This window comes from Rhinoderma darwinii, chromosome 10 (genome assembly GCF_050947455.1).
Source record: "Rhinoderma darwinii isolate aRhiDar2 chromosome 10, aRhiDar2.hap1, whole genome shotgun sequence".
Taxonomy (NCBI): domain Eukaryota; kingdom Metazoa; phylum Chordata; class Amphibia; order Anura; family Rhinodermatidae; genus Rhinoderma; species Rhinoderma darwinii.
This window is the reverse complement of record NC_134696.1, coordinates 8,239,203-8,265,933: the sequence shown is the minus strand read 5'-3', so window position 1 is coordinate 8,265,933 and position 26,731 is coordinate 8,239,203. Positions and strand designations below refer to the sequence as shown.

At 42.7% G+C, this 26,731-nt stretch overlaps 1 protein-coding gene across 2 annotated transcripts in view; it reads left to right on the top strand.

The window, feature by feature from the left end:
• Positions 1-26,731, top strand: part of CASZ1 (castor zinc finger 1) — a 200,750-nt gene that overhangs the window by 106,247 nt on the left and 67,772 nt on the right. For both annotated transcript variants that reach the window (XM_075839342.1, XM_075839343.1), the window contains one exon: positions 22,659-22,709. The gene's annotated coding sequence lies outside the window, so the exon portion shown is untranslated. The remainder of the gene's footprint in view (positions 1-22,658; positions 22,710-26,731) is intronic.

Sequence of the window (26,731 nt, the reverse complement as noted above, 5' to 3'; positions counted from 1 at the left end):
GTGAGCTTCAGTGCGGTCTGGTTGCGGTAGAGCTCTGAAGAAGGGTTATTAGGCTGTGCGGTTTTTCGGGTGGAACATGTTATGAACATGTATTTCACCTGTAAAACACGCACGTCCAAAAACCTTGATAATTCTCGGTAAAAAGTGTATTGGTATTGCTTGTGCAGTACGCTACTAGTGTATGAACGTATCCTTACAGGTGGGCGTTATTCACACAGCTGTAAGATAGCAGTGTCGTCTTCTCTTGTTCTGCTTTCCTATGATGGATCTGATCCCCTTTTTGACATACAATATACAACATTTAGGCAGACCCTTCATATGGCCATGTAATGTAGATGAACTCTTCGTTATCATATCACACATTCTTAATACGATGCCCATATAATTTTTGGACCCATACTGTACCTCTGAATTTACACAAACACGTTATATATATATATATATATATATATATATATATATATATATATATATATATATATGGTGGAAGAAAAAAAAACAGCACTTCGTGACTGTATAGGCTATATCAGTTGATATACTGAATTGGATGAATGTAGATATGGTGCAAGCTAAATTAAATAAAATAAACGTACACAAGGCCCTGGGACCAGATGGGCTACACCCTAGATTTCTTAAGGAGCTTAGTTCAGTTATTTCTGTCCCCCCCCCCCCTTCATAATATTCAGAGATTCTCTAGTGACTGGTATAGTGCCAATGGACTGGCGCAGGGCAAATGTGGTGCCTATTTTCAAAAAGGGCTCTAGGTCTTCGCTGGGTAATTATAGACCAGTAAGCTGAACATCCATCGTGGGGAAAATGTTTGAGGGGCTAGATACAGAATTATGTGACAATAAATAGTATTATAAGTGACAGCCAGCACGGTTTTACAAAGGACAGAAGTTGTCAAACCAACCTGATTTGTTTTTATGAAGAGGTAAGCAGAAGCCTAGACAGAGGGGCCGCTGTGGATATAGTGTTTTTGGACTTTGCAAAGGCATTTGACGCTGTCCCCCATAGACGTCTAATGGGTAAATTAAGGACTATAGGTTTAGAATGTATAGTTTGTAATTGGATTGAGAATTGGCTCAAGGACCGAATCCAGAGAGTTGTGGTCAATGATTCCTACTGGTCCCCGGTTATAAGTGGTGTACCCCAGGGTTCAGTGCTGGGACCACTATTATTCAACTTATTTATTAATGATATAGAGGATGGGATTAATAGCACTATTTCTATTTTTGCAGATGACACCAAGCTATGTAATATAGTTCAGTCTATGGAAGATGTTCGTGAATTGCAAGCAGATTTAAACAAACTAAGTGTTTGGGCGTCCACTTGGCAAATTAAGTTTAATGTAGATAAATGTAAAGTTATGCACCTGGGTACGAACAACCTGCATGCATCATATGTCCTAGGGGGCGCTACACTGGCGGATTCACTTGTTGAGAAGGATCTGGGTGTACTTGTAAATCATAAACTAAATAACAGCATGCTGTGTCAATCAGCTGCTTCAAAGGCCAGCAGGATATTGTCGTGTATTAAAAGAGGCATGGACTCGCGGGACAGAGATGTAATATTGCCACTTTACAAAGCATTAGTGAGGCCTCATCTAGAATATGCAGTTCAGTTCTGGGCTCCAGTTCATAGAAAGGATGCCCTGGAGTTGGAAAAAATACAAAGAAGAGCAACGAAGCTAATAAGGGGCGCGGAGAATCTAAGTTATGAGGAAAGATTAAAAGAACTAAACCTATTTAGCCTTGAGAAAAGACGACTAAGGGGGGACATGATTAACTTATATAAATATATGAATGGCACATACAAAAAATATGGTGAAATCCTGTTCCATGTAAAACCCCCTCAAAAAACAAGGGGGCACTCCCTGCGTCTGGAGAAAAAAAGGTTCAAGCTGCAGAGGCGACAAGTCTTCTTTACTGTGAGAACTGTGAATCTATGGAATAGCCACCGCAGGAGCCGTCACAGCAGGGACAGGAGATGCTGCAAAAAAGGCTTCGATAATTTCCTAGAACAAAAAAATATTAGCTCCTATGTGTAGAAATTTTTTACTTCCCCTTTCCCGTCCCTTGGTTGAACTTGATGGACATGTGACTTTTTTCAACCGTACAAAAGATGTAACTATGTAAAATATGCAAAACTGACCTTAATCCAAAACAGTCCTATAGACATGTGAAGAAATGATCGCAGCACTCCAATAGGTTGATGTCAAACAAAAATGTGGTTTATTGTTCCATGTTTCAAAGGATAAGTTAAGTTTCAGTCCTCTCACAGGAGCTTGAAAAAGGTCCTGTGAGAGGACTGAAACGTAGCTTATCCTTTGAAACATGGAACATTAAACCACATTTTTGTTTGACATCAACCTATTGGAGTGCTGCGATCATTTCTTCACACACATACACACATATATATATATGTGTGTGTGTGTGTGTGTGTATTTATTTTAATACTGGATTACATGACCATCCACGAGAATGTAATCATGGCACACAGAGGCACCTAAGGACAGTAGACACAGAACATACAGGTCCTTATATATAGTTAGACTGTCAGGTCTCACCAGCCAATTCCCACCGGAGCTCCAGAGATGGAAGTTGCATGTTTCTGCTAGACTTCTGGTACCTGTGGTGCGCTCAGTGGTGCTGCATATCTAAACCCCAAACAGTTTTGTCAATTAAGAAAATGTCCCCTCTATAATAGTCTTACTTGATTGATAGCTCAACATATGGCTGACCACTTTTTATTTTTTTTCGGTTCAAGGACAGGCTGTTCCAAAATTAGCACATGACATAAAAATATTTGGAGGAACATTTAAGATCTGACATTGCTTTCACATACATATTAAAATGGTTTACGGGGAGATAGGGGAATGTTTCATGTCATTATTTATCGGTCACGTTGATGAACTACAGTGCTCAGCATGGTGCATGAACAGAGTTTTTCTCCCCAACTTTTGCCAAATCTAGATTTGGATATATTGAGACACAAGTTCTTCTCGTCACCAGTGATCAAAAAAAACATATTTTTAAACATGCACCAAATTCTAGTAATGATGCAGAAAATTGCACCTGTCACTCGGGACACAACTGTGCATTGAGCCGAGCAGCTGTGGCGATGTCAGGAGGAGGGACCCCAATTACTTAGATCGGACAGGTTAGCTTCCCCTGCATCAGGCTAATAGGAGTCAGATGGGATTAGGATTAGCAGCACAGCACAGAGACAGCGGGTAGTAGTTGATAATCTAATAAATATTCGGAGAATCCTCTAGTTTGAAATACCGGATTAACTGCAGCTCAGAAGGGAGGGCAGCAAGCGACAAGTGTGCTGCAAAGTACAAAATGCACAGGATTCCACAAAATGATTGTGCATAGTGAAAGTGACAAATGAACCGCTTACTATTAAGCGATCTGTATTATCCCAGCAGAGGTTGCCGTTTAAGGACTGATAGGAAAAGTAAGTGGAAGTGACAGGGTCAGCCGTGGACCCACCCATGGAGCCTCCATAATAATAACAAAAATCCCTGCCCATAGTTTCCTACACAGTGGGGATGTGTGGGACACGTCTGGGAACAGATTCTCCCTCAGGAAGGGAATCCCGACCCCTGCAGAGAGAATGAGAGTAATAGTATCAGAGTGTGCAGCCACCAGTCCATACAGGAGGCCGTGCTGCACGCTGTGTTATGTCAGGCTGGACATGGAGAGATAATGCTATTGACTGAACCTCCATCACCGCAGGAGTCCGCTAGGGATGAAGACGTGGCTCTACATGTTCCTCATGCCGTGTGGTGTCCTCGCTGTATAGTTAAGGTGTTGGGACTTTTTTCTTTTCAATAAGAAAAGGGATTTCGGTAATCTTGGTGCATTAGTCGTTTCTTTGAAATGCCCATACTCACACTCGTGTCTCACCGTCTGCGACTACAGGGGTTTTAGGAGAAAATAGATTTTATTACAGTCTACATCCAAGAGAGGATGCAAAAAGACCGTAGCTAAACGAAGAACAAGATGTGCCTCAACTCAGCTCTTTATTTTATGGCCCTACAAACCGTTCCATTGAATATAGTTCTTGAGGGTATTTATAGACCCACCTTGAACGGCGGTTGTAATAAGTGACTGTATACAAGTCTTTTATTGGGATCAAAGGTATAAACCTGCATTAATGAAGTCCTGTGCTGCCAAATCTATCTTATGTGTCCACACCATGTACGTATGTGATCATGTTTGTAGTGTATGTGAAGTCCGGTCACCGGGGCGGCTTTCTATACAGTATGAGAGCAGTAATAAGCAGGGTATGGTAGCCGAGTAGATTTGTTAATGAAACATCTAATGTAAAGGGCAGAGAGGGAATGCCATGCGCTGATGAAGGCTTGCCCTTTGCAAAAGTTTAAAATAAAATAGGAAGATCTCCTCCATACATCCTGATATCAAGGGGGAAGCCATACAGGCACAGATTTATGTTGTCAGAGCCAATGCACCTTCGGCCACAGCTCTGCCGCCCTCCTCACTTCCTGCTAAGAGCTTTTGGTCGTACATTGATGGTTTAACCAGGAGCCCTGTCATGTTATTTATAAGCATCAGTAAATATCGATTGAAATGACACTCATACGTTTGGAGAGAGGGCTGAAGACAAGGCAGAGACTTAAAATGTTAGAAGTCAGTATTAGAAGCAGCGGTCGTCTTCTGGGGCTGATCAATGGGTTAACGGATATTAATAATATAGGAATCTTTGGGTGGGGGGGGGGGGATGCGGGTAGATTTTCCTTAGGTAGGACCAAACGCTTGTTTCAGCTGAAACTATAAAACCTACCGAAAGTTTTTATTTTCCTTGGATAAACAGAGAAAATTAAATCAATCTTATAAATATTCAGCACAGTGTTATTTTTCTCCTTAGAAATCATATAATATGCATTTAATCAATAGGAAACTAACCAGGGCTTCCTTTTAGAGAAAATGTACGTTTACTCCTAAAAATAAACGGCTGATATCTGTAATGTTCAACCACAAAGTCATATTAATGAGCGAACGAAACATTATCATTTGCTTTTACTTGCAGTAATGCCTTGTTTTTGTCTTTTTGTTACGCTGCCAACATGGTTGCTGCTTTTCTTTAATTTGGTTGTTTCTCCAGCCATACTGAGTGGTAATGGACTGTTCTTCAGGGTGGTATAGCTGGTGCTGGGCTCATTTAGTCTGGTGGGCGACTTTCTTCGGCTGATTTATGGCTAGACTTGTGGAAAGACTCCATTGGCCTGGTAGGCTCAGGTAGCTCTTTATCTCATGGGCTTTGTGAACATCCCACTCTCTTCAATAGCATCAATGTTGGTAACACAGTCAGGGGTAAGTGGCCACAGGGTAATTCCACCCTTCCTTTACGCCATAAAGTTCCAACATGGCAGAGTGTGACAGGATGAATAAACTCCCGCAGGTTCCCTATTTTGATATTAGGTGTGTAGCTTCCTCCGCTCAATGAACTGCCTTTGAAGTGAAAGGCTTCATGCACACGACCGTAGTTTTGCGGCCGTATACTATCTGCAATTGCGGATAGTATAAAACACATGCTAACCTATGGGCCAATGCACACGATCATGGTTTCCGCAGCCCGTGCATTGCCCAGACTGGAAAAAAAATAGAACATGTAATTTATACAGTCTGCAATTGCGGTCCGGGCTCATTGAGATGACTGTACATCTTGTGTGTGCACAGCCCGTGATTGCGGACGGCCCACGGATGACACTTCGCTGGCCGTCCGTGCCGTAATCACAGAGCGTGCACACAGCCACGGCCAGGTCCAGGATGCCCAATTCTTGTGTGTATTTGAGCGGCTACATAAGATAACAGAGACTGTAAGGCTAGCACTGCCAAAGTGTACGCATGGAAGTATGCTAGAGAAAGGATCAAAGACACTGAAATCGTAACCTGGTGTCTGATAAGGCCCACAGTTCTTCTGCTCAGATTCAGTAGCGCTGTCATATTTTAAAGATGTAAGAGGGTAAATATGTGTAAAGCGGTGAAAACTGAAGGGAAGTGAGCGATCATTGCAGGACTCCCTCTGGACAGCTGCAGGAGACACGAGCACGGCCGCTGTCTTTGTGAAATTCCCGCGGGTGGAGGGAGATGATTTTCTGCTGTTAATATTGCATCCGTTGATAAAGAATTCGTTAGGATAATGGAACAAAGCTAAAATATAAATGACTCTCTGTCAAGAAGCATCTTTTTTTTTCCTTCTCCTTTTTAGATTAGTTGGAAGTCTTGGGATTTACCTTGGTCCAGACCTACTGAGGTTTCTGCCGCTTTTATCACCATGTTATCTGAATAGCGTTATTTTATTAAAATGATCCATAAGCATGATCTGTATGACCACAGTACTGTGCAGGTGAGCTGCGAACCAAATGGAAGGGCAAGAAGGGCTGTCGTTTTCCAGTTTCATCTGTATGGACTCGGATTCTCACCATGCAGACTTTGTGTTTGTTAAATTAATGTATGTAATTGATTGTGTAAGGAGGAACATCTTCCCCTTCTGTACACAGTAAAATCTGCACTGAACAGATTTGTTTGCTTTTCTGAGATCTGACGTCCTGTGGATCAGCACCGCTAAGTGCCACTACTGTACGTTATCAGGGCATCGTGCCAGGATAAATGCAGCCCTCTTGGTAGTAGACATTTAAGGCCTTTCAGTATGTGAAAATCTGAATGAAGGACTCCCCGCTTTATCATCGATCACCCACTAACTCCAGAAATCCAGTATGTAAACCTTATATCCGACTACTTTCTCATCCACGTCTTAAAACATTGACATTTACTAAGGAAAGTGTCATAGAATGGATCAGTCCTCACTATGGACTTCTTTTTATTCTTTCCAGTAGTCCTAATGTTATAGTAAAGTTCTTGTAATCAACATTAATTCCTCGGATGATCAGATATCCTAGAAAAATATATAAAATGTAATTATAAGACTGCCCAAAAAGCTAATACAACACCAGGTAAGACTTCTGCTCAGTCTTCTGGTTCTGGTCTTGTTAAGAGTGTCCTACAGAATTTCTGGATTCTTTGACTATAGTGCTATTAGTCGCATACTTGTATGATGAATCTCTAATACCTACAAATTGCAATGCCCTTGTTTGCTGCACAAGTTTCAGTTCTGCATCACTCAATGGCACCACAACTGTGCAGAGAGCTGTATAAGATGTAGTAAAGAGTTGCGCTGTTGTTATAATGCATAGAATGGAAGATGCTGACTTTGCTTGTTGCCTCTTTGATGGTTAAAAAGCATTTTAAAGAAACATCCCGACCACTTGTGCTGAAGCCTCATTTCACAGACCGCACTCTGCGCTTGTTATTTTCCCTGCGAAACAAAAGATGTTTTTGAAAGCTTTGCAAGCAAATTTTACACTTGGACATTCGAGTTACAAGGGCATCTTTTCAGCTCGGCGGCACGTTCCTTGCTGCGTCCTGTCACAGTAAAATCATCTTCTCACAGCCCCTGTGTGCCCCTTTTTACCCATAGAAAGTAGTTTCGCGGCATCCCCCCGTGTGTTCCCCTTTATACATACAACACCATTTTCCAGCACTCCAGCAGAGAGAGCCACCGCTTGGAGTGGTTTTGTTTCCTGGAAGAAGAAAAGATTTTGAGTTCTAACTTGTCACCTTCATTTTCCACTGTTACCTACTTCATCATTATCTTAATCACCATTGTGTTCAATTTGACCGTTTTCCTTTTCACTGCTTCTGGTGTGTAATGCGCTGATGACAGTCACCCCAGGACCTATTGCCTAGGGAACATTGCCGTTAGGCCTTTGCCCTAGACCCTCACCACCCTCTGTGTCACTTTCAATTCTTTGGGTTTTTTTTCTCCCTTGTTTTTTCTTTTCTTCTTTTTTTTTGGTCTTTTAACATGGTTTTACTAAAAAGTTTTCTAATCAATCAAGTATGAGGCATAAAATTGGCTTTGTCACGGCTGGGTTGTGGGTCGTGTGACAATCACACAGTCTCTTGACAGCTCCTGAAAGGCAGAGAGGGGATATGGATATTTTTTGAGGAAGGCTCTGGTTTCCATGACACCACTCCATGTTGTCCGTTCCCCTAGCGATTCATTGAGCACTTGGGGGTCTTGCACTTTACAAAAGGAACCAAGCTTAATGTGTGCTCCGTTTTTTTTTTTTAAAACAGAGGGATGTAGAAGTCAGGCTGGGGATGGGGTGCATTTTGGGGGAGATGTTGAATGCTATGACAGCTGCCCCTATTTGGCTATCTCTCCCCCTTCGGGGCAGCACACATAACTTACAATAAAGGAGTCGGCAGTCATTCGCTACTGGAAGAGCCATTTGTATTACAGAAGACAAAAAACACCTGAATTTGATGAAATGTTTCCATGGAAAACAAATATTCCCATCATCCCGTTCTCGATCCGCGGCTGCAGTTCTCCAGGACGTTGGCTTCCCAGAGTCATACGCTGCAGTTACACATTACACATGTTCTACGTGTAGAAGTGGGGCTTTTACAGACAGGTTTACCTAGAAGAGAAACAGATCACACTATAAAATGGTAATTTAATTTTCTAAGGCAGATCTAGCTTAAATATGCTAAGTGCTTTTAATTTGGTTAGCATTCCTCAAAGGTCATTTAGAGGGGAGTATTTTAACACCGTGGCTGCTGGTAACTGTGGCAGTCCTGATGAAGAATTAGAATTCACTTTTGTGTTACCGGTCGCATTAATGTGCTGTCTACCTGCAAGACCCACCTCTCACTTATCACGTTTCCCCACTTTTCCCTTCTCTTCTCCCCTCGCTCTCTTTCTCCTTTTTATAATTAATGATTAGTTTTAATTGGTTTGCTTAGGCAGTCTGACAGCAAATTAGCTAAAGCAAGCCAGCCGCTGCCAAAATGTGATGTGGGACTGCTTCGCTCTTCCAGTAGGTGAGAGAAGACAGAGGACAAATTTCCTTGACTCTTTTTTTTTTGGTGTTTGGGGTCCTGTATTTTAATCTATTTGCCTCCATAAAGCTGCAAGACTAGTGAACACCGGTTATTGAATTCATTGAAATGGACCCGACATTAAGGTTGTAGTATACCATAGTAAGAGACTGTAGAAATCTGTTTATGATCGTATTCTCGGTAATTTACAGCAATCCTGAGCTTTAAGGGCCTTTTACAACGGCCGACAATCGGCCGCTGCAGTGAACGCTGATCAACGAGACATCGGCACTCGTTTACGCCTGTCATACGGAGCTATGGATGGGGACGAGCGGTCATTACTCCAAACGCTCGTCCACATACATTACCATCATGTCGGCAGCGCGTCTCCCTGTTTACACACCAAGATGTGCTGCCAAAAACTATAATATTTCTCTTTTTTTTAAACCGGTACAATCAGAAGTTGATCCAGCATTTGCTCGTTCATCTGCTGAGCGCTGCCGTTTACACAGGGCAATTATCGGCAATGAGCGTTATGCGAACGCTCGTCTGCACGATAATCGGCCAGTGTAAAACCCCCTTTATTATGACAGGGGGGGTAAAGTGTTTATCAGTGCACCTTCATAGTTCTAGAACTTGGTGGACCCACATCTACTTCATGGAGGGTTGCCGTCTCCCATAGGGTATAAAACACAGCAAATTTGTCGCTAAAAATTCCATACCACACACGTGAATGTGGGTGACTGGGACAGTCACAGAAAGGTTTTCAAAAAGTTTTCCGTGTACGAACATACCGTTCACGTGGTTGGTTTGGCGAAGAGTTAATAATATTTATCAATACGTTGTCTCCAGGAAAGAATTACCTTTGGTTGATTTTGTCCCACATAAGTAATCTTTTTTTTTTTTTCTCTTGAATTTATCCTCCTCTTTTGTGTAAAATCTGCTAACTTTCCATTTTGTAATATGGTATGTGGTCCCGCTCCGAGAAGATAGAATCTGTGCCCATTGCTCTAGCAGCCAATCATGCCAGCGATCCCCGTGAAGGCCAACGGCTGAGGGATATAGAAGCACATTGTACACAACTGGCTGATGATCCAACACTGAGAACATTAGAAGCAAAGTGAAGATGAAATAATAGGGGCAGGTGATAGATGGAAGGAGGATGCCGGTTTTATAGATCATATTTGATAGGAGGGAATGGGGTTGTTTAGACAAGCAGCGGAGGCAGAGGACAGTATAAATGAGTGTCATTATTAGATAGAAACATACAATTTATCTCAGATACTTGTCGGCTGTACTCAGTCTTTGGTCCTGCAGTTGGAATCAATCACTTGTATGTAAGTTATCATTTGTAAACATGTGCTCAACACATTAGGGTTTTATAAGATTAACCCTTGGTTTCCAGGTGCCAGGGGCTTGTACCCTTGGTCTGTCACTATATTTTGTTCTTACTATTTGTTAATTTGCAGAGATACAGAAATGTGATGGCCCCATATAAGAGCAGTAGCCGAAGGTTTGTATGTAAACTGCAGGTGGATTTAGGTTGAATTGGGAGAAACTAAATTGAATCTTTATGTATATATTAGACAGCTGCATGTACAGCAAATCTGTTATATACTTATATTATCAAAATGACTCCCTTTACAAGCTGGATCAATCTGATAACAGTACGAGGTAGGAAATCAAATCCAGTTCTGGAAGATATAAGGAGTGCAGTTTAGGGCCTGTTCACATCAGCGTTGGCTTTCCGTTCTGGGGTTCCGTCGGAGGTTTCCGTCGGGTGAACCCCGCAACGGAAAGTCAAACTGAAACCACAGCTTCTGTTTCAGTCACTATTGGTATCAATGGTGACGGAAACATTGCTAATGGTTTCCGGTCGTCACCATTCCAGCAGGTTTCCGTTTTAACGACGGAATCAATAGCGGAGTCAAATGCTCATTCATCTGCCGATCATATAATTTTAATAAAGTTAAATATTATTACATGATGATGATGTATGGGGAACAACGTTCGGTGAAACTACCGCTCGTCCCTATACATAACTCCCTGTGACAGGAGCAAATGAGCGCCGATCAACGAGCTGTATTGTTGATTGGCGCTCGCTGCACCGACCAAAATTGACCGGTTTATTAGTGCTTTAAATGTCGCAAGCAACTTTCAACCTCCAACATGGTGGAATTTTTTTCTTGTCTAGGAGAAACATTGTACTTGACCATGAATCACTGTAGAGCCCTAGATTTATTTCAGCTAAAAAAAATACTGTGTTGCCTTTAGGCAAAACCGCAGTTTTATTGAAAATAGTCGCAGTTTTGCAATGTGTCTTGTACAGGTGAAACACGTAGAAACCATGCGCTTTACCTGTAGTAGCTACGGGCTAAAAGAGCACATGTTTTATTGTGCAGTTCTTGGCTGTACGGTACATTATCGCTACGTGTACGGGCACCATATTGGTTCGCTCACCAGCTTCAACATCAGGGTATGTTCACACAAGGCAGTTATGGTGTGGTTTCTTGTAACATATACACTAAGTCAGGGGTGGGGAACCTTCTCTCTGTCAAGGGCCATTTGAATATTTATAACATCATTCACAGGCTATACAAAATGATCAACTTAAAAATTACCCTTCTATATTTGGTCAAACATCGAATTAACTCACCCCTAATGTGATGGCTGGAACTTCTTCTCCGTGGAGAGGTGTGTGATGTTCGCCGGTATTCATGCTGTTGTTCCTGCGTTGGTCAGTCCGGAGCACAGTTGACTCTTTACAATGTTAAGTTTTGAAAAGAACTCGCAGCAGTAAGTTGTTCTGACTTACACAAAGGGGTTTTCCGATCAGGGACATTTGACATCCACAGGTCGACATAAATGTCAAATATATGCGGGTCCCACCTCTGGGACCCGCACCTCTCTAGAATGGGACCCCCTAATCCCCGTTCTACCGCTCTGTGTTCCGGCTGATTTCCGACCATGAAGAAGAAAACAGCGTTGGCTCGCTGTGCTGTTTCCGTAACTCACTCCTATTCCGTTCTATGGGACTTACAGAAACAAAGCAGCTCAGCGAGCAACGCTGTTTTCTTCATGCTTGGAAATCACACGAGTCAGCCACAACACAGAGGTGGAACGGGGTTTAGGGGGCCCCATTCTAGAGATAGATCTAGGATCCGCATTTATGACATATCCTGTGGATATAACAAATGTCATTGATGGAAAAAACTAACTTTAAGTCACCTCACCATGCTTTTAGGACAGGTCCTATGTCTACCCTACAGCCACATTTAGGCCTCCACTAAGTTTCTAAATTTTAGGTCAGGAGGAGGGCAGATGGAGCCAAGTACTGTCATTCACTACTAGCGAATGAGGATGTGGCGGTCTGAGTGAGGTCAGTGCGTGCCGGCTCGGGAGTGGGCCAGTCCAGTCACCTGACCTCACGTCAGGTGACTGGACTGGTCCACTCCCAGGCCAGCACGCACCAGCCTCACTCAGACCGCCACCATCCTCCTGCTTCTAAATGTGAGTAGGGCGGAAGGAGCCAAGGAGGGAATGACACGGCAGGGGCGTGCTACGATGGGAGTGCACCAGTCCAGTCACCGGACCTCACGTCACTGCCTCAGGTCAGGTGACTGGACTGGTCCACTTTTGGAGAGGCACGCACCGACCTCACTCAGACCGCCGCCATACTTAGCTCCGTCTGCTCTTCTCCTAAATGTGAGTGAGTAGGGCGGACGGGGTCAAGTAGTGAATGGCGCGGCGGCAGCGCAGTCTGAGTGAGGTCGGCCCGGACCAAATGATCTTGCGGGCCTTCTGCGACGCACGCGCCAGACGTTCCACACCCCTGCACAAATGTCTCGGTCCCACAGACCGAATATGCTGATTTTCTGCAACGGATTAACGTGAATTTTTTTTAGCATTTACAGTAGCAGCAGTGGATACGATTACAACAAATCTCACAACATCTGTTGGAAAAATTGCAATCTGTATTTTGTTGCGTTTATTTTACAGCGATTTAAAATCTGCAGCGTATCTGGCCTGTTGGAACGTACCCTTGGGCTGGGTTCCCAGAGTGCAGATTTTACCTGTATTTTGTAAGCCAAAATGAGAATTGGATCCAGGAGAGCAGACCTATAAAGATTTTCTCTATATATTTCTTGTGTTTAGGTTTCGTTCTTGGCTTAAAAAATACATGCAAAATCTGCACTTTGGGGGCCCAGCCTTAAAGTATATTCAGATGTTGCGGTTGAAGTGCAGTTAAAACTGCTATAAAAAAGCTGCGTTTGTTTTTCTCGTGATTTGGTGCGTTTTTTGGTACGGTTGCGGTAACAACAACTGCATTGAAGAATGCACCGACTCGCATGGAAAAGGGGACAGGGTTTTTATAATGCGGTTTTTAACATCTGCATATACCCCAAAAGATGCCTGTTCACACGCTGCAGACCCTCACTAACAGTCAAGTTGAATGTAATATATTTTGACACTCATGGAATGGATTTCCATTATGTGGTTTATTACATGTAGTGAATACTCGTCATGTTATCCCATCAGATCTTCCAAAAACATTTGTGTAAACGCACCTCAAAGGGAAGGTTGCTTATCTCATCATTTCCCAGAATCCTCTACTTCTGACAGTCTGAGGATATCTGGATAAACCGGAAGAGACGTCGTTCATGTAGAGAAGCCGAGGACCCCTCACACTCACATATTCACAAGGCTTTGTGCCTTCTGCCTCCAAGCAACTTTAGCTGTCGTGTACACTCTGAAGTCAGGTGTCCCAGGAGCACGCATATACATCAAGCGGTCAATATGGCTTCAGAATAGCAATAACTCCTGAGAGGAATCTTTGTGTCTTCTCACCACTGCTGAGCTGTCTCTCACTGAAGATCAAATGGATATGGACCGATTATCGTCTTTAGGATTAATTATCAGGACTGTAAATGTTTTATAATAGGAACATAATGTCTGCACATGTATCCTGCCTAATAATCTCTTCATTCTATGCTCCTTCCAGGAGAGTCAGGCTGGGGATAGTCGTAAGAAGTTGTCTTTCTAATGTGTGGAAGTTTCTGTGTTACAGTCAGCAGCTTGAGCTTTGCTCTGCTGAATATGTTTTGCTGTCTCTTTAATACTTTTTTGTGGCATTGGAGGGGTTAGGAGACAGGCAGAACGTTTGCCGCCTCCCCAGCATCCTCTCGGAGAACTTCACTCCCCAATTGTTATGTGCGATCGGATCTGAAAGTTGCTCTCTAAGCTTCTTGTCACATTTTGACTTAATGAAGTGCAACTGAAGAGGGAATTTGGGTTCATCACGGCAGTCGCACTGCGCTCCCTTGTTGTCAGAAAAGAGGGGCGGTTTGGGACCGCAACGCAGCGCTGCAAGTCGTTATCATTCCGGTCAGTCTGTTTAACACAAAATTAAACAAAGAACTAATTAGTGCCTCATGAATTAATAAATGCACAGTTGCTTGGCTAGAAAAAAAAATAAAAAGAAGGGGTAGCAGGGAAGAAAGGCTGAGAGTTAGTGGCTGTGTGTCTTTGACAGGGGACGCTTTATAATAGTGACATGAATCAAGTCTGCAGACATTATAACGTGCGGTTTTTCCAGCTCAGGCCTACACAACCATTAAAGTCTTTGTGCTGTGTGGACATTGACAAGAATTGTGATTTCTTCAGGTGATGATGTCTGGTGTGACTACTTTGATATGTCTTTCTTTTCTTCCATGCCTTTGTAACTGCTGCGCTGGAGCTGTGTACTATATATCATTCCTGTGGCATGAGATCTGCTCAGCCTACAGCAGTGGTCTCCAACCTGTGGCTCTCCAGTTGATTTGAAACTACAAATACATAAGCAAGTAGAATATATATATATATATATATATATATATATATATATATACATATATATATATAAAACAAGCATGTTGGGAGTTGTAGTTTCACAGCAGCTGGAAAGCAACATGTTGGAGACTACTTGTCAGCAATGCGAATCAAAAATGAAACCACTACTAATGGTTGTCAGTCCTTCAGTGGATGACCCATCTGGTCCTCTATGGAGAAATAGACAAGCTAGGACTCCAGCAGTTATGAATGTACAACTTCCAATGTGTCTGGCAGGGCATGACGGGAAATGTAGTTTTATGGTTAGGCATGGATTCCCTGTGTCTGCGCAAACCGCTATTTAAAGAGACCAGATCTGATTTGTAGCTCAACAACGTCCATGGTCAATGGGCTATACACCTTATATTTGACATACTGGTATTTATGCAGTTACGTTACTTCGTTAAATATTAGCAGAGAAATGAAGGGGTTTCTCTTCAAGACCGAGAGAGAGAATACTGAACAAATATCACAAAGTGCAAATTCTTAGAACGGACCATGAAACCAATCTGAGCCTAGTTCTGTCCGGTTGGGTCCATCTAGAATTGTGTATATATGTTTATATTGTCAGTGGTTCTATGTATTAGAATGCTGGCAGTGCCGCCCGTTGGGGCGATGAGCTGTGTAGTCATGTGTGTACTGTACCTGTGTGCTGACATGGGTATTGTCACTGGTTTGCTGGAGTGTGTGTATAATGTCACTGGTTACGCTGGGTGCTGATGGAGTGTATTGTCAGGGAATGCAGATCTCCCTCATTGCTGTTCTGCGAGGAGGGGGCAGTGAGGAGTGGGGGGGAGGGAGTCCATCCTTAAGAGGACATGTCAAGTGCAATTAGTGTTATCTGTCTAAATATGTACTGGGAACACAGCATACAAGAACAGGTTTCTATAGCTTTAATGGAGACATATGCAAGGTCATATTGCCTCATAAAATCCCCCAATCTGATTTTAGGATTACACATTCTCAGTAAATTGGCGTTATTCTACTTGCATCACTGATAAGCCACTTCTGACAGACACACAAGGGGAAACAAAAATCTGACAAAACAAATGTGAGCACCTCTGATGGGATTAGAAAATAGTGATGTGCATGGGACTGCAAGACCGTTACTTAAATCTAGGAAGCCGCAGTCCTGTGTCCCTCATGCTGCACCCTCCTCCTGGCTGGACATATAAGTTCTGTTCTTCAGTCGTCGTCTCCCTCCTCTTCTTTCCCTGTGCAGTCCCTGAGTCTCTTTAACCTGCTCCTCTCTGGGCAATGTCCTCTGCTTGTCTCTTTCCTTACATTTCTGCACATCTCTCTCTACTGTTTCTATATTGTGATCAAACTGCGAGAAACTAACATTAAATTCAACCTCTTTGAACCCTCATGAAGAATGATGCCAAGGTGATAAGTTTTCAATGTGAAATCATCATAAAACCAAATGCCCATGTAGTAAGTATAGCATTTTTGCCAGACAATTTTACAATATCTTTTTGCCTAAATTCAATTGGATTTAAAGCGTCACTAACCTCTTAGATGACTTTTCAGAATATGCTGTATTGTGTGTACGTGAAGAGTAACACTATTTTTGCCCATTATATGACTTCTATATGGATATTTTTTTTTTTTTTGCGGTTCTCCCCTCTGCAGGCTCTATCTCTAATTCTGTGAGATAGAGGATAGATTCTAAATGCTATACATTGCACACATAGAGAACATCCTGCTCTACTATCGCGTTTATAGTAGCTGCAGCAGCATGAAGGAGATTATACAGCAGTAATGAGCAGTGTACCTGAGAATCCAGCACTGGGGTGAGATACGTTTACTAGAAGCTGCAGCAGAGTCTGTGTTTATCTCTCTCATTCCCCTCCTGCTCCCCTCTCCATAGACTTCTATTGGCAGCTGTAACCTGATGCCTTAGGCCGGATTCACACGAGCGTGTGCGTTTTGCGCGCGCAAAAAACACGGCGTTTTGCCCGCGCAAAAGGCACTTGACAGCTCCATGTGTCAGCCCCGTATGATGCGCGGCTGCGTGCTTTTCGCGCAGCCGCCATCATTATGACACTCCGTTTGGATGTTTGTAAACAGAAAAGCACGTGGTGCTTTTCTGTTTACATTCATTCATTTACTGCTGTTGCGCGAATCACGCGCGTCCCACGGAAGTGCTTCCGTGTAGTGCGCGTGATTTTCACGCACCCATTGACTTCAATGTGTGCGTGATGGGCGAAAAACGCCGAAATATAGAACATGTCGTGAGTTTTACGCAGCGGACTCACGCTGCGCAAAACTCACGGACAGTCTGCACTGCCCCATAGACTTGCATAGGTCCGTGCGACCCGCGTGAAAACCACGCAGGCTGCACGGACGCAAATCACGTTCGCGTGAATCCCCCCTTAGTGAGAGAGTTCGTCTTGTCTTTAGGAGATGGAAAAAAGCAGTACATAGGGGGAGGAAAGGAGCCTGATATGTGGAAAGAGGAATTTTCTTTAATAAGATATATTACAAAGTTTCTCATGTTCGTTTAAACTATTGATTTATGCCAGGTTTGTTGAAAATGTAGTTATTTAAAGGAGAATGGAGGAATAAGTTCACGTTTATGTTCAAAGTACTGCTCCATCAATATTACTGTCTGTTTCACATTAGTTCTTAATATTGAAACCAAAGTATAGAAAATTAGAGAAACTAGACTTAAATTTGGGTGATGGTCGACCCATAACTATACAAGAACATTCCAGCATAATGATAGAAAACCTTTCTATTATTTCTTGGAGGATAATTTTTCACCCAAAATCCGCACCTAACCGCAAATCAAGGAGCGTTCTAGAGAAAAATCCATCTTCCAACAGTGGGTACAAGCCCCAGTTAAGGTCCATCTTTCACCAGATGCACTATCCAAAAGTTGGCCACAAAGTTCACTGTTCATGCCCTGGACCACAGTCTGGACGTTCAGTAGGACGTACCGTGTGAGAGAATCCCGGCTTGTCTCTCAGCCAATCAGCATCTGAAGAACTACATAATGGAAAACATTTATTGCTAAAAAAAATGTACATTATTCTTCATGATAAACCATAGATGTTATGGCTGAGGTATTTATAATCTGTTAACTGTTTGGTCTCTGTGGTAAAGGCAGCCATTTTGGCTGTTGTATTATGTATATATTTTGTGACTGACTGTATCTGTCCTTTGGGGGTTAAGCAGAGCCTTAGTTCAGCTCTGCAACCCCTTCTAACTCCCAAGACACAAACTGATGTAATTGCTACTTTTAGAAACCAAAATGGTCCCTAAACAAACCCAGTCCCATGGGTCAATCAGATCCACAATGTCATAATATAGGAGGTCTGTATGTCCGCAGGGTTCTGAGTGTTTTGCCTATTCCAGGGTCTGTGGAATAAAGTTGTCATCTATTGTATAGTAGGTGGTAAAATAGACCCTGTTCACACCAGGCTTGTGGTGTATGTCCAGCATATACAGCAGGGAAATCTCTTGACATATGCACCAAATGTATAGCCTGCAGGTATGCAACAGTTTGCCATGTACTTGAATATGTTGCCCATTGAGAAAAAAAAAAAAAAAGATACTGCGCGGTATACAGTATTTTTTTGTAGATCCCTTTTTTTTTTAAATAAAAAAAAAACCCCACTGCATTTCCCTGATTGGTCAGCGTCATACACTCCCCTGTACAACGCCCACTTGGTCTAAAGTAAAAATACGCCCACTTGGGCATTAAGCAACTCATTAGCATAAATCTAAAATCGCTAATAAAGTGGTGAAAACAGATAGTTTTTTAAAAATAAAAAGCATTACTATCACCTACATTACAGCGCCGATCTCCTTATATACAGTATAGGGCACTTACAATGTGGTGACAGTCATTTCACTAACTCATGGCTTTAACTAGTAGTTTATGCTCCTGGCTGTGTCTGGGATAGCAGGGGGTTGTGTTCCTCTGAGCAGATTTAGGTAATCCTTAACCCTCACCCATTAGGGGCAGTTTATGGAATGAGACTTGTTCTCCAGATTCTAAATAAGCGAAAAGAAAAAGGAGTGAGGGCGGCAGAAAGAGAATTTTTAATCCTCTTCCTTCTGTTCCTGCGTGGCAGCAGGGGACAGTGTGACTTTGAACACTGAGGCAGATTTCTCTTCCTTAGATCTGTTCAGCTAAAAAATAATGATACAGTGGATCACATTGTTCAAGGGATCTGTTCTGAAAGGATGAGGGTTTGGATTAACCAATTATTGACAATTTACACCAAACTTGATGCTATAAATTTAGCAGTAAACATCGTCTTTTCAGAGCTAAAAGTTTCCCACTGTCAGATCTCTGGAACATATGGCAGTAAATAATTCAGTGGCCTCTTCCTGAGTGTGAGGAGGGCTGGGGATGAATAGAAAGAGGCTTTATAAACTCTGCTCGTGACATCACAGTACAATGAGGTCATAGACAGAATCCATTGGTGCTGCTTTGTGTACAAGCTATACCATTTCTGCTATACGTGTAGATTAACCCTTTAGTGACAGCCTATTTGTATGACTGAACGATTTTGAAAGTTTTTTGATCGCTGCATTTCAAAAGCCATTTTTTTATTTCACCATAGACATAGCCGTGTGAGAACTTGTTTTTTTACAGGACAAGTTGTATTTTTTAAAGGCACCATTTAGGGGTACATGTAATTTATTGATTAACTTATTTGGTTGGTAATGGGAAAAACAGATTGGGGGGCGCCCCTCAAACATGCCTAATAAAGGCCCCCAGGTCTGCCATCTTTGTACTCCTTTGAAGCTCTGCCTCTAGCAGGGCTTCAAAGGAGACTGTCCGTACTACGATATACTGGACTACATTAGTATTGCAGTATGTCATGCAAGCGATCCAACGATCGCTGGTTCAAGTCTCCTAGGGGGACTAATAAAAAAAGGGAAAAAACAGTATTAAAAGTTCAAAAAACCCCCTTTTCCAAGTTTTCCCTAAAGCAATGTTAAAAAAAAGTTAACATAACCGGTATCGCCGCATCCGTAAAAGTCCGAACTATCACAATGTAGTGTTGTTTAACCCGCTAGGTGATTGCCGTAAAAATAAAAAATTATAAAGCACACAAATTGCTGTTTTTTGGTCACCTTAGCTCTAAAAAAAATTAAATAAAAAGTGATTAAAAAGTCGCATGTAAACTAAATTTCCCCAGACTGTTGGAGGTGTCATAAAGACCCGGGAACATATTTACATTTGTGGTGGGAGTGTGAGAAAATCTCCCCCTTTTGGGCCCAGATACAAACTGTCCTCAATATCATAACTCATTCCTCTATTGTAATTTCCCCTCGTGTAGTGTTCCTAAACCTGTGGCCAGCATTGGGGGGGGCCCCAGGGAGCTTTGGTTACAGCTCTTCGCGGCGGCCAAATCTCTAATACCGTTGTGTAGGAAGACCGAGGTTGTGCCACCAATAAGCCATTGGCTTAGGAAGCGAGCCCAGCTGGCAAGAATGGAGGAGCTCTCGCATCTTGAGTACCACTCTCATGCCAAGTACCAAAAGATCTCGGCACCCTGGTTTGAATTCTGCAAAAAATTACTCCTTTCAACACCTCTGGGGTGCAGACTCCCCCCTCTGTTGGATAAGGTCGATTGTTGTTCTAGTTTGGGACTACTTTCTAAACATTCCCACCTGGCCTGATGTTCTTGGAGACCTCTCCCCTTGTGCGTTTCTTTTCCATCCTTCTCTACCCCCTCCCCCTTGACGTTGGGTGCATGTGGTGAGAGCATACACCAGGATGCTCATACTTCCTTAATGTTCTGTTTGTATGATATGTTCTGTTTAATATTGAGATAACGCATTGTACATATGAGTTGAGAATTCTAACAATTACTTGTATATTGTATGTACTGTGGCTCTTATGTATATTGTAATTCGCATATTGCCTCTCTGTAAAACCTCAATTAAATGTTATTTAAAAAAAAAAAAAGTTGCATGTACACCAAAATTATATTGATAAACTACAGCTCGCCTTGCAAAAATTAAGCCCTCACATCGCTAAATTGATGGAAAAATAAAAACGTTATGGCTCTCTTAATTTTTTTAAAGAAATAATTTTGTTTTTTTAAAAGTGATAAAACATAACATATAAACATATAAATTTGGTATCGCCGTAATTGTATCAACCTGTAGAATAAGGCCTCATGCACACGACCATAGCCATGTGCACGGCCGTGATTTTCTGGTCGGCCGGCAGCGGACTGTCAAGCCGTGAGCCGCGTGCAAATCGTGGGCCATGCTCATGGCCGCTGCTGTTATTTTCAATGAGCAGAACACGGCCGTAATAAGGCATGGCCGTTTTTTCTGCGGCCCAGGCTCCCGGGCCATGCATGGACCGTGAAAACCACGGTCGGTCGTGTGCATGGCTCCATAGGAATGAATGGGGCCGCAATTCTCCCGTGGATTTTTGGGGGAATTGCGGCCGCAAAAACACGTTCGTGTGCATGGGGCCTAAGGTGCACATGTAGTTTTTACCGCCTGATGGATGGCGCAAAAACAAAACCCCCCCAAAAATGGCGCAATAGCTGTTATTTCCCCATTTCACCCCACAAATAATTTTTTCTCAGCTTCCCAGTACATTATGCAGTACAATAAATGGTGCCATGAAAACTCCAACTTGTCCCGTAAAAAACAAGCCATTATACAGCGATATCGACAAAAAAAAAAAAAACAAGTTATGGCTTTTGGAAGGCGGGGAGGAAAAAACGAAAATTAAAAACCTGAAAATGGCCGTGTCTCCAAGGGGTTAAAAAAAAATTGTTTTTGTGTCGCCATTACTTTTTTATTTTTCTGCCGATGTAGCTGTATGAGGGCTTATTTTTTGTGAGACAACTTTTCGCGTTTATTGGTATTATTTTAGGGTTCATACGACTATTTGATCGATTTTTATCACATATTTTGGAACTCCGGATGAGCAGAAAACGGCAATTTTGGAATCGTTTTCTTTTTGCTTTACTTTTTCACAGCGTTCCCTTTGCATTTTTAATTTCGGGTCGTTCTGGACACGGTGATACCAATTATTGTTTGAATACTTTTATAATGCACTGCAATATTTCTATAATGCAGTGTATTATGTCTGTCAGTGTGAAACGAGGCATACACTGATGGCAGACCTGGGGAGGCCCCCTGGCTGCTATGAAAACAATCTGCACCCCGCAATCGCATCGCAGAGGTGCTAATAAGGTGACAGAGAAAGCTCTCCCTCTTAAACCACTTGGATGCCATGGTCACTTTTGATCACGGCATCTAAGGGGTTAAACGGACGGGATCAGAGGTAACAGCTTGACACTCGCTCTAGCCGTGTGGGACAACCGCACAGGCCTTATGACACAGTGCCGTCAAAAGGTGGCGATGTGGCATAAGTACCCTTGATGACCACCGTGAAAAGGCATCTGGGCGGTCACTTTTGCTTACTCTGTGTATCCCACTGCACACAGACCCCCCCCCCTCACGTGAAGCGCTCATTCTATTATGTGTGATCGTACACAGTCCGTTCACACATGTTTAAACCCAGCTGCTTGGTACAGGGATCCTCATATACATCTGTCTGACACATGATTCCTCCAGTAGAGCTCCACATACTGGAGCGAGTGCCGATGTCCTGCGTGATAGCAGGCAGCACTTGTTCTTCTCTCCCTGTATACATCTGCTGTACACCCCGGCACCTGCGCCCCTCCTGTAATAATCACTTGACACCTGTTACATTAGGAGTCTCGTGTACAGCTGCTAAATAGACAATATCACTGCTGCGCACCACATGCTACTGTATATACACATCCATGTCCCTAGCTGGGCAAACATCTCCTTACATTCTCTATTTTAACCATTGCTAATAAACCGCTAAAACCTTTTTTTCTAATTTATTTAAATTAGGATGAAGTGAAGGCTGGAGCAGTGAAAGTGTTTGGGGCGTCTCAATACAAGGTAAGACCCGTCCCTTCTGGTTCTTCATACTGATGTGTGTCATCCATCATACCCAGTAGCTGTCTGATATAATGCCTAGAACAAGATTGGTCTGACTGGACAAAAGGCCAAATTAAACCATAGGCAGTGCCGGGATCTGGAGGACACCCCCTCCCTAAACACTTGTAACCTTTTACCAGTTCAACAATTCCAGTAATGATTTTTGTTCCTTATTTTAAGTCAAATACCATGCGGTAGTTCCAACGCTCAGTGCATAACAGGTGACTGACGTCCTGTCAAACACTATACAATGCTGCACACAGATGCGATCAGGGACATGAATGCGTCTGCTGAGAAGGGACGAATATAAAAAGTACCACAATCCTCGCTTTCCAGGCTGTCAGCGGTCCCGCTCGAGTGTACAGGGCTCTAAACACCATGTTTGTACCCCGGAGAGCAAGTATTTAACAAGTGCATCCTGAGTTATTGACTTGATGTGGATCCAAAATGTCTTATATGTATAAAAAATAGTTTTGTTTAAGCAGCATTTAGAATAAATGAATAAGAAGTGATTGGAAAGTAGGATTGTACCAAATAGACATGTTTAGCAGGTGTAACGTTTTGCGGCGTCCACGTCTGCTAGGTGAAGACTCTATAAATCTAGCAGCCTTTAGTGATGGATCCCTTGTTTTCTTTGGTCTGGCCGGTGTCAGGGGTTACGGGTAGATCAGCAGTTTATGTAAATAGTGGTGATGTAACATGCTTAGGTCTTGGAGGCCATTGCAATCCATCCATCATCCTCCCTGCACAGAAGGAACATCCAGACATTAGCAGCATGTGCCCTGCCCTGGATCTGTTTGGTTTTCTTTTGTCTTCTTACATTTTGATGCCCAACTGTGAACCACTTTTCTTTTCTCCAGTCAACTTTTTTTTTTACATATATAAATATACGCCCCCCTCCCTCTGCTCCCCTCCCTACTTAACCCCTCCTGTATACACCCCTCCTGCTTGTTTAGCTTTCGGCTTCTATTCTGACTTCAAAGCCCTCCCCAATCATTGTCTGCGAGCTCCAGGCAGTGGCCTTGAAATAGGAACACAGAGAGAGCACACCGCAGGTCACGTTAGGGCAACGTGCCTGCCAGTGTGAATGGCTGCTCTGAGATTCTTACTATTCATTGCCCTGGATCCTAGTTACCTGCCTTTACTTCTATATCCATTGCAGCGTTCCTCAGCCGGCTATAGGACTGGAGTTCAAGGAAGAAGAGTCCTGTGTATTTCCAGTCAGCTTTGTACCTGTGACCCATTATAATTTAGACTAACTTTCTCTGCTGCTTTAATCTGCTTTTAGGATTGGAGAATTTACACTATTTCTAACCAACCACCTGATGATTCCTTTTATTGCTGACAACTCCACGGACATCGGTTGCTGATGAAGTTCCCGCACTACTTTTTATTGGTGTCATTTGGACTAATAGCCGTAAAAACTGCACATGCTCTTTTTTCCTCAGTCCGTCATACTCTGCCGGTAACCTCAGAGACAGGGACTTGCTCGATCCCTACCTACATACATGTCTGGTGGACTTGGGAACTTGATTTCAGGTCAAAATTTTTGCTTCACTAAACCTGTGGCCTGTGACGTGGACACTATAGAGGCACGTTTCTGTTAGGACTTGGATACTGGCTAGTTGCAGTGATCTGTATATTTGTACAAGAGTCGGGTGTTCAGCAGACAATGTACTAGTGTAGTTATTAGGAGAATTAGTATGGAAATTCCACTGATTTATACATACATAGCTCCGTCTCTTTGCTCTTCAGAGGTGTCCTGTGGAGATGAGGTTGGAAAACACAGAATTAAAGATTATTAGATAATGGAGACTCAAAATAATATAGAAAATTCTCGATAATTGCAGCTGCTTATCTCTCTTTAACTCCATTCAGACACTAATAGGCCCCCCCTGCTATGCAGAAAGACTTTCCGGTTGGCCTTTATTGTGGGTTACAAGCCCAGATAGAGAAGATACAAGTCACATTTTATCAGTTTACAATGGGGCTAATTAAGTCCACTTAGAGTTAAGTGATTGTGAAAAGAATAAAATATGTGAAGCCGTTTATTCCAAGTAGATGGGTAGAGGTTTACATTTGCTTTGAGGTAGAGTGCGGTTTAGTTGTCAGGAGATGACTGCTTTTATATGGAGGGATCCACTTCAAGCCATGCTTCCAAAAGGACAACATGAAGCTATATCCATTTTAATCAATTCAAGGCATAGACAAGCAAATACATTGCAGCTTTCCCCCCACTATTGATAAGGGAAATCCTAAACCGCAAAAGCTTCACTGATCCGCTCCTCCGCCTGAGATCCACAATCTCAGGTGTTGTGGAAAGTGGACCATGACTTATTATATACGCACACACGTACCTCATTCTGGTTCTCTAAGGCAACATTGATTTAGAAAGTTAATTTTCAGGTTTAAATTTTGTTTAGAAAGAAACAAAAAACGAGTTCTGACGGACTTACTACAATATAATCAGAGTAGAATAGGATCCCTCTGCACCCCCAGCAGTCACTGCTGTCCAGGGGCATCCTGCTGTTACTGTGAGACCTGACCTGCAGGCAAGTGTTTTACTGACACATAGACGCCATGATCAGTGAGACATAATCTTGTTTGTTAAGGGTTAAAAGGGCCGAGTAGCCTGCACTTGCTAGAGGGAGCCTTATATTAGGCACATTACGGTGGAGTAGGAGGAACAATAAGTTGCTTTAATGAGACAGCATCATGCTGTGTGTGAGTCTTTGAATAAGCCGAGCTCTCTCGTAGACGCTGTGTGTAGTGCTTGGCCTGGTAATATACGGTGACCCACTTTCCTATGGTGGGGTCAGTAAAGTACAGCTTGCTTCCTGTAAATAAGTCCGATCTGCACTTTCAGAAAGCTGGGTGACAGTCAATGTAACACTAGGTAACTGGACTATTCATTGTGGGACACTGTTGCTTTCAGATCATTGTCCTATGAGGTGTTTCTTTTTTTTCACATGTTGGCTGGTCTCACCATCACTGTATATCAATTGTCTCCCCACAAATATTTGTCCTTAGGTAAAGATGACCGGTAAAAGAATATAATCAGAGTGGAGGCCTCCTTTAAATTTCTAGGGATATACAGCAGATTGCCCTTTACAATTGCTGTGTCAGATATCACATCCGGTCAATGTAAATGGCTGTCCACACTACATAGTACTAGTCCGTGAATAAGGGTACTTTTACACAAACAAATATGGGCCATGAAAATGAGCAGCTCGTTGATCGGCGCTCGTTTGCTCCTTTCAGAAGGAGCAATGATGGATTATGTAAGAGGACAAGCGACCGCTTCTACGATCGTTCATCCCAGTATGTTTCCACCATGTCTGCAGCACATCTCATCAGGGAGATGTGCTGCAGACTAGCGAACCTTTTTCTGGCCACATAAACGAGCAGATAAGTCGATGAATGAGCATTTGCACGGGGCAATGATTGGTAAGGAGCGCTCATATGAACACTCGCTGGCTCAACAACCTGAAAGAAGTGGAATAGACCTTTGCTGCAGCAGCATTGTGTAGTGTCAGAGATGCGGCTGGTGGGGCTGCAAGAGAACCTTTTGCTTAATCCACTGCTATATATATATATATATATATATATATATATATATATATATATATATATCTTTATGAGCAGTAATTATGCTTTTCAGCCACATATATTTGAATAGTGGGGCTTAGTCCAGCTGTATTCTCCGCAAATATTTTGATTGTAAAGAGTCTAAGCAGTTTTCACCTATTCTCTGGATAAGGTGATATCTGTCAGATTAATGGGAATCCCAGCAGTCGGACCCCCTATATAGATATAGAGAGAGGTGAATACTGCTTATAATTTTTTATAACCCTTTAACCCTTTCCCCCTGCTTGCATTCTGGGCCCTAATGTCCAAGCCATTTTTTACATTTTTCCATTGTCACATTCGATTCGAAGAGCTGTAACTTTTTTATTTTTGCGTCGGCATAGCTGTATAAGGTC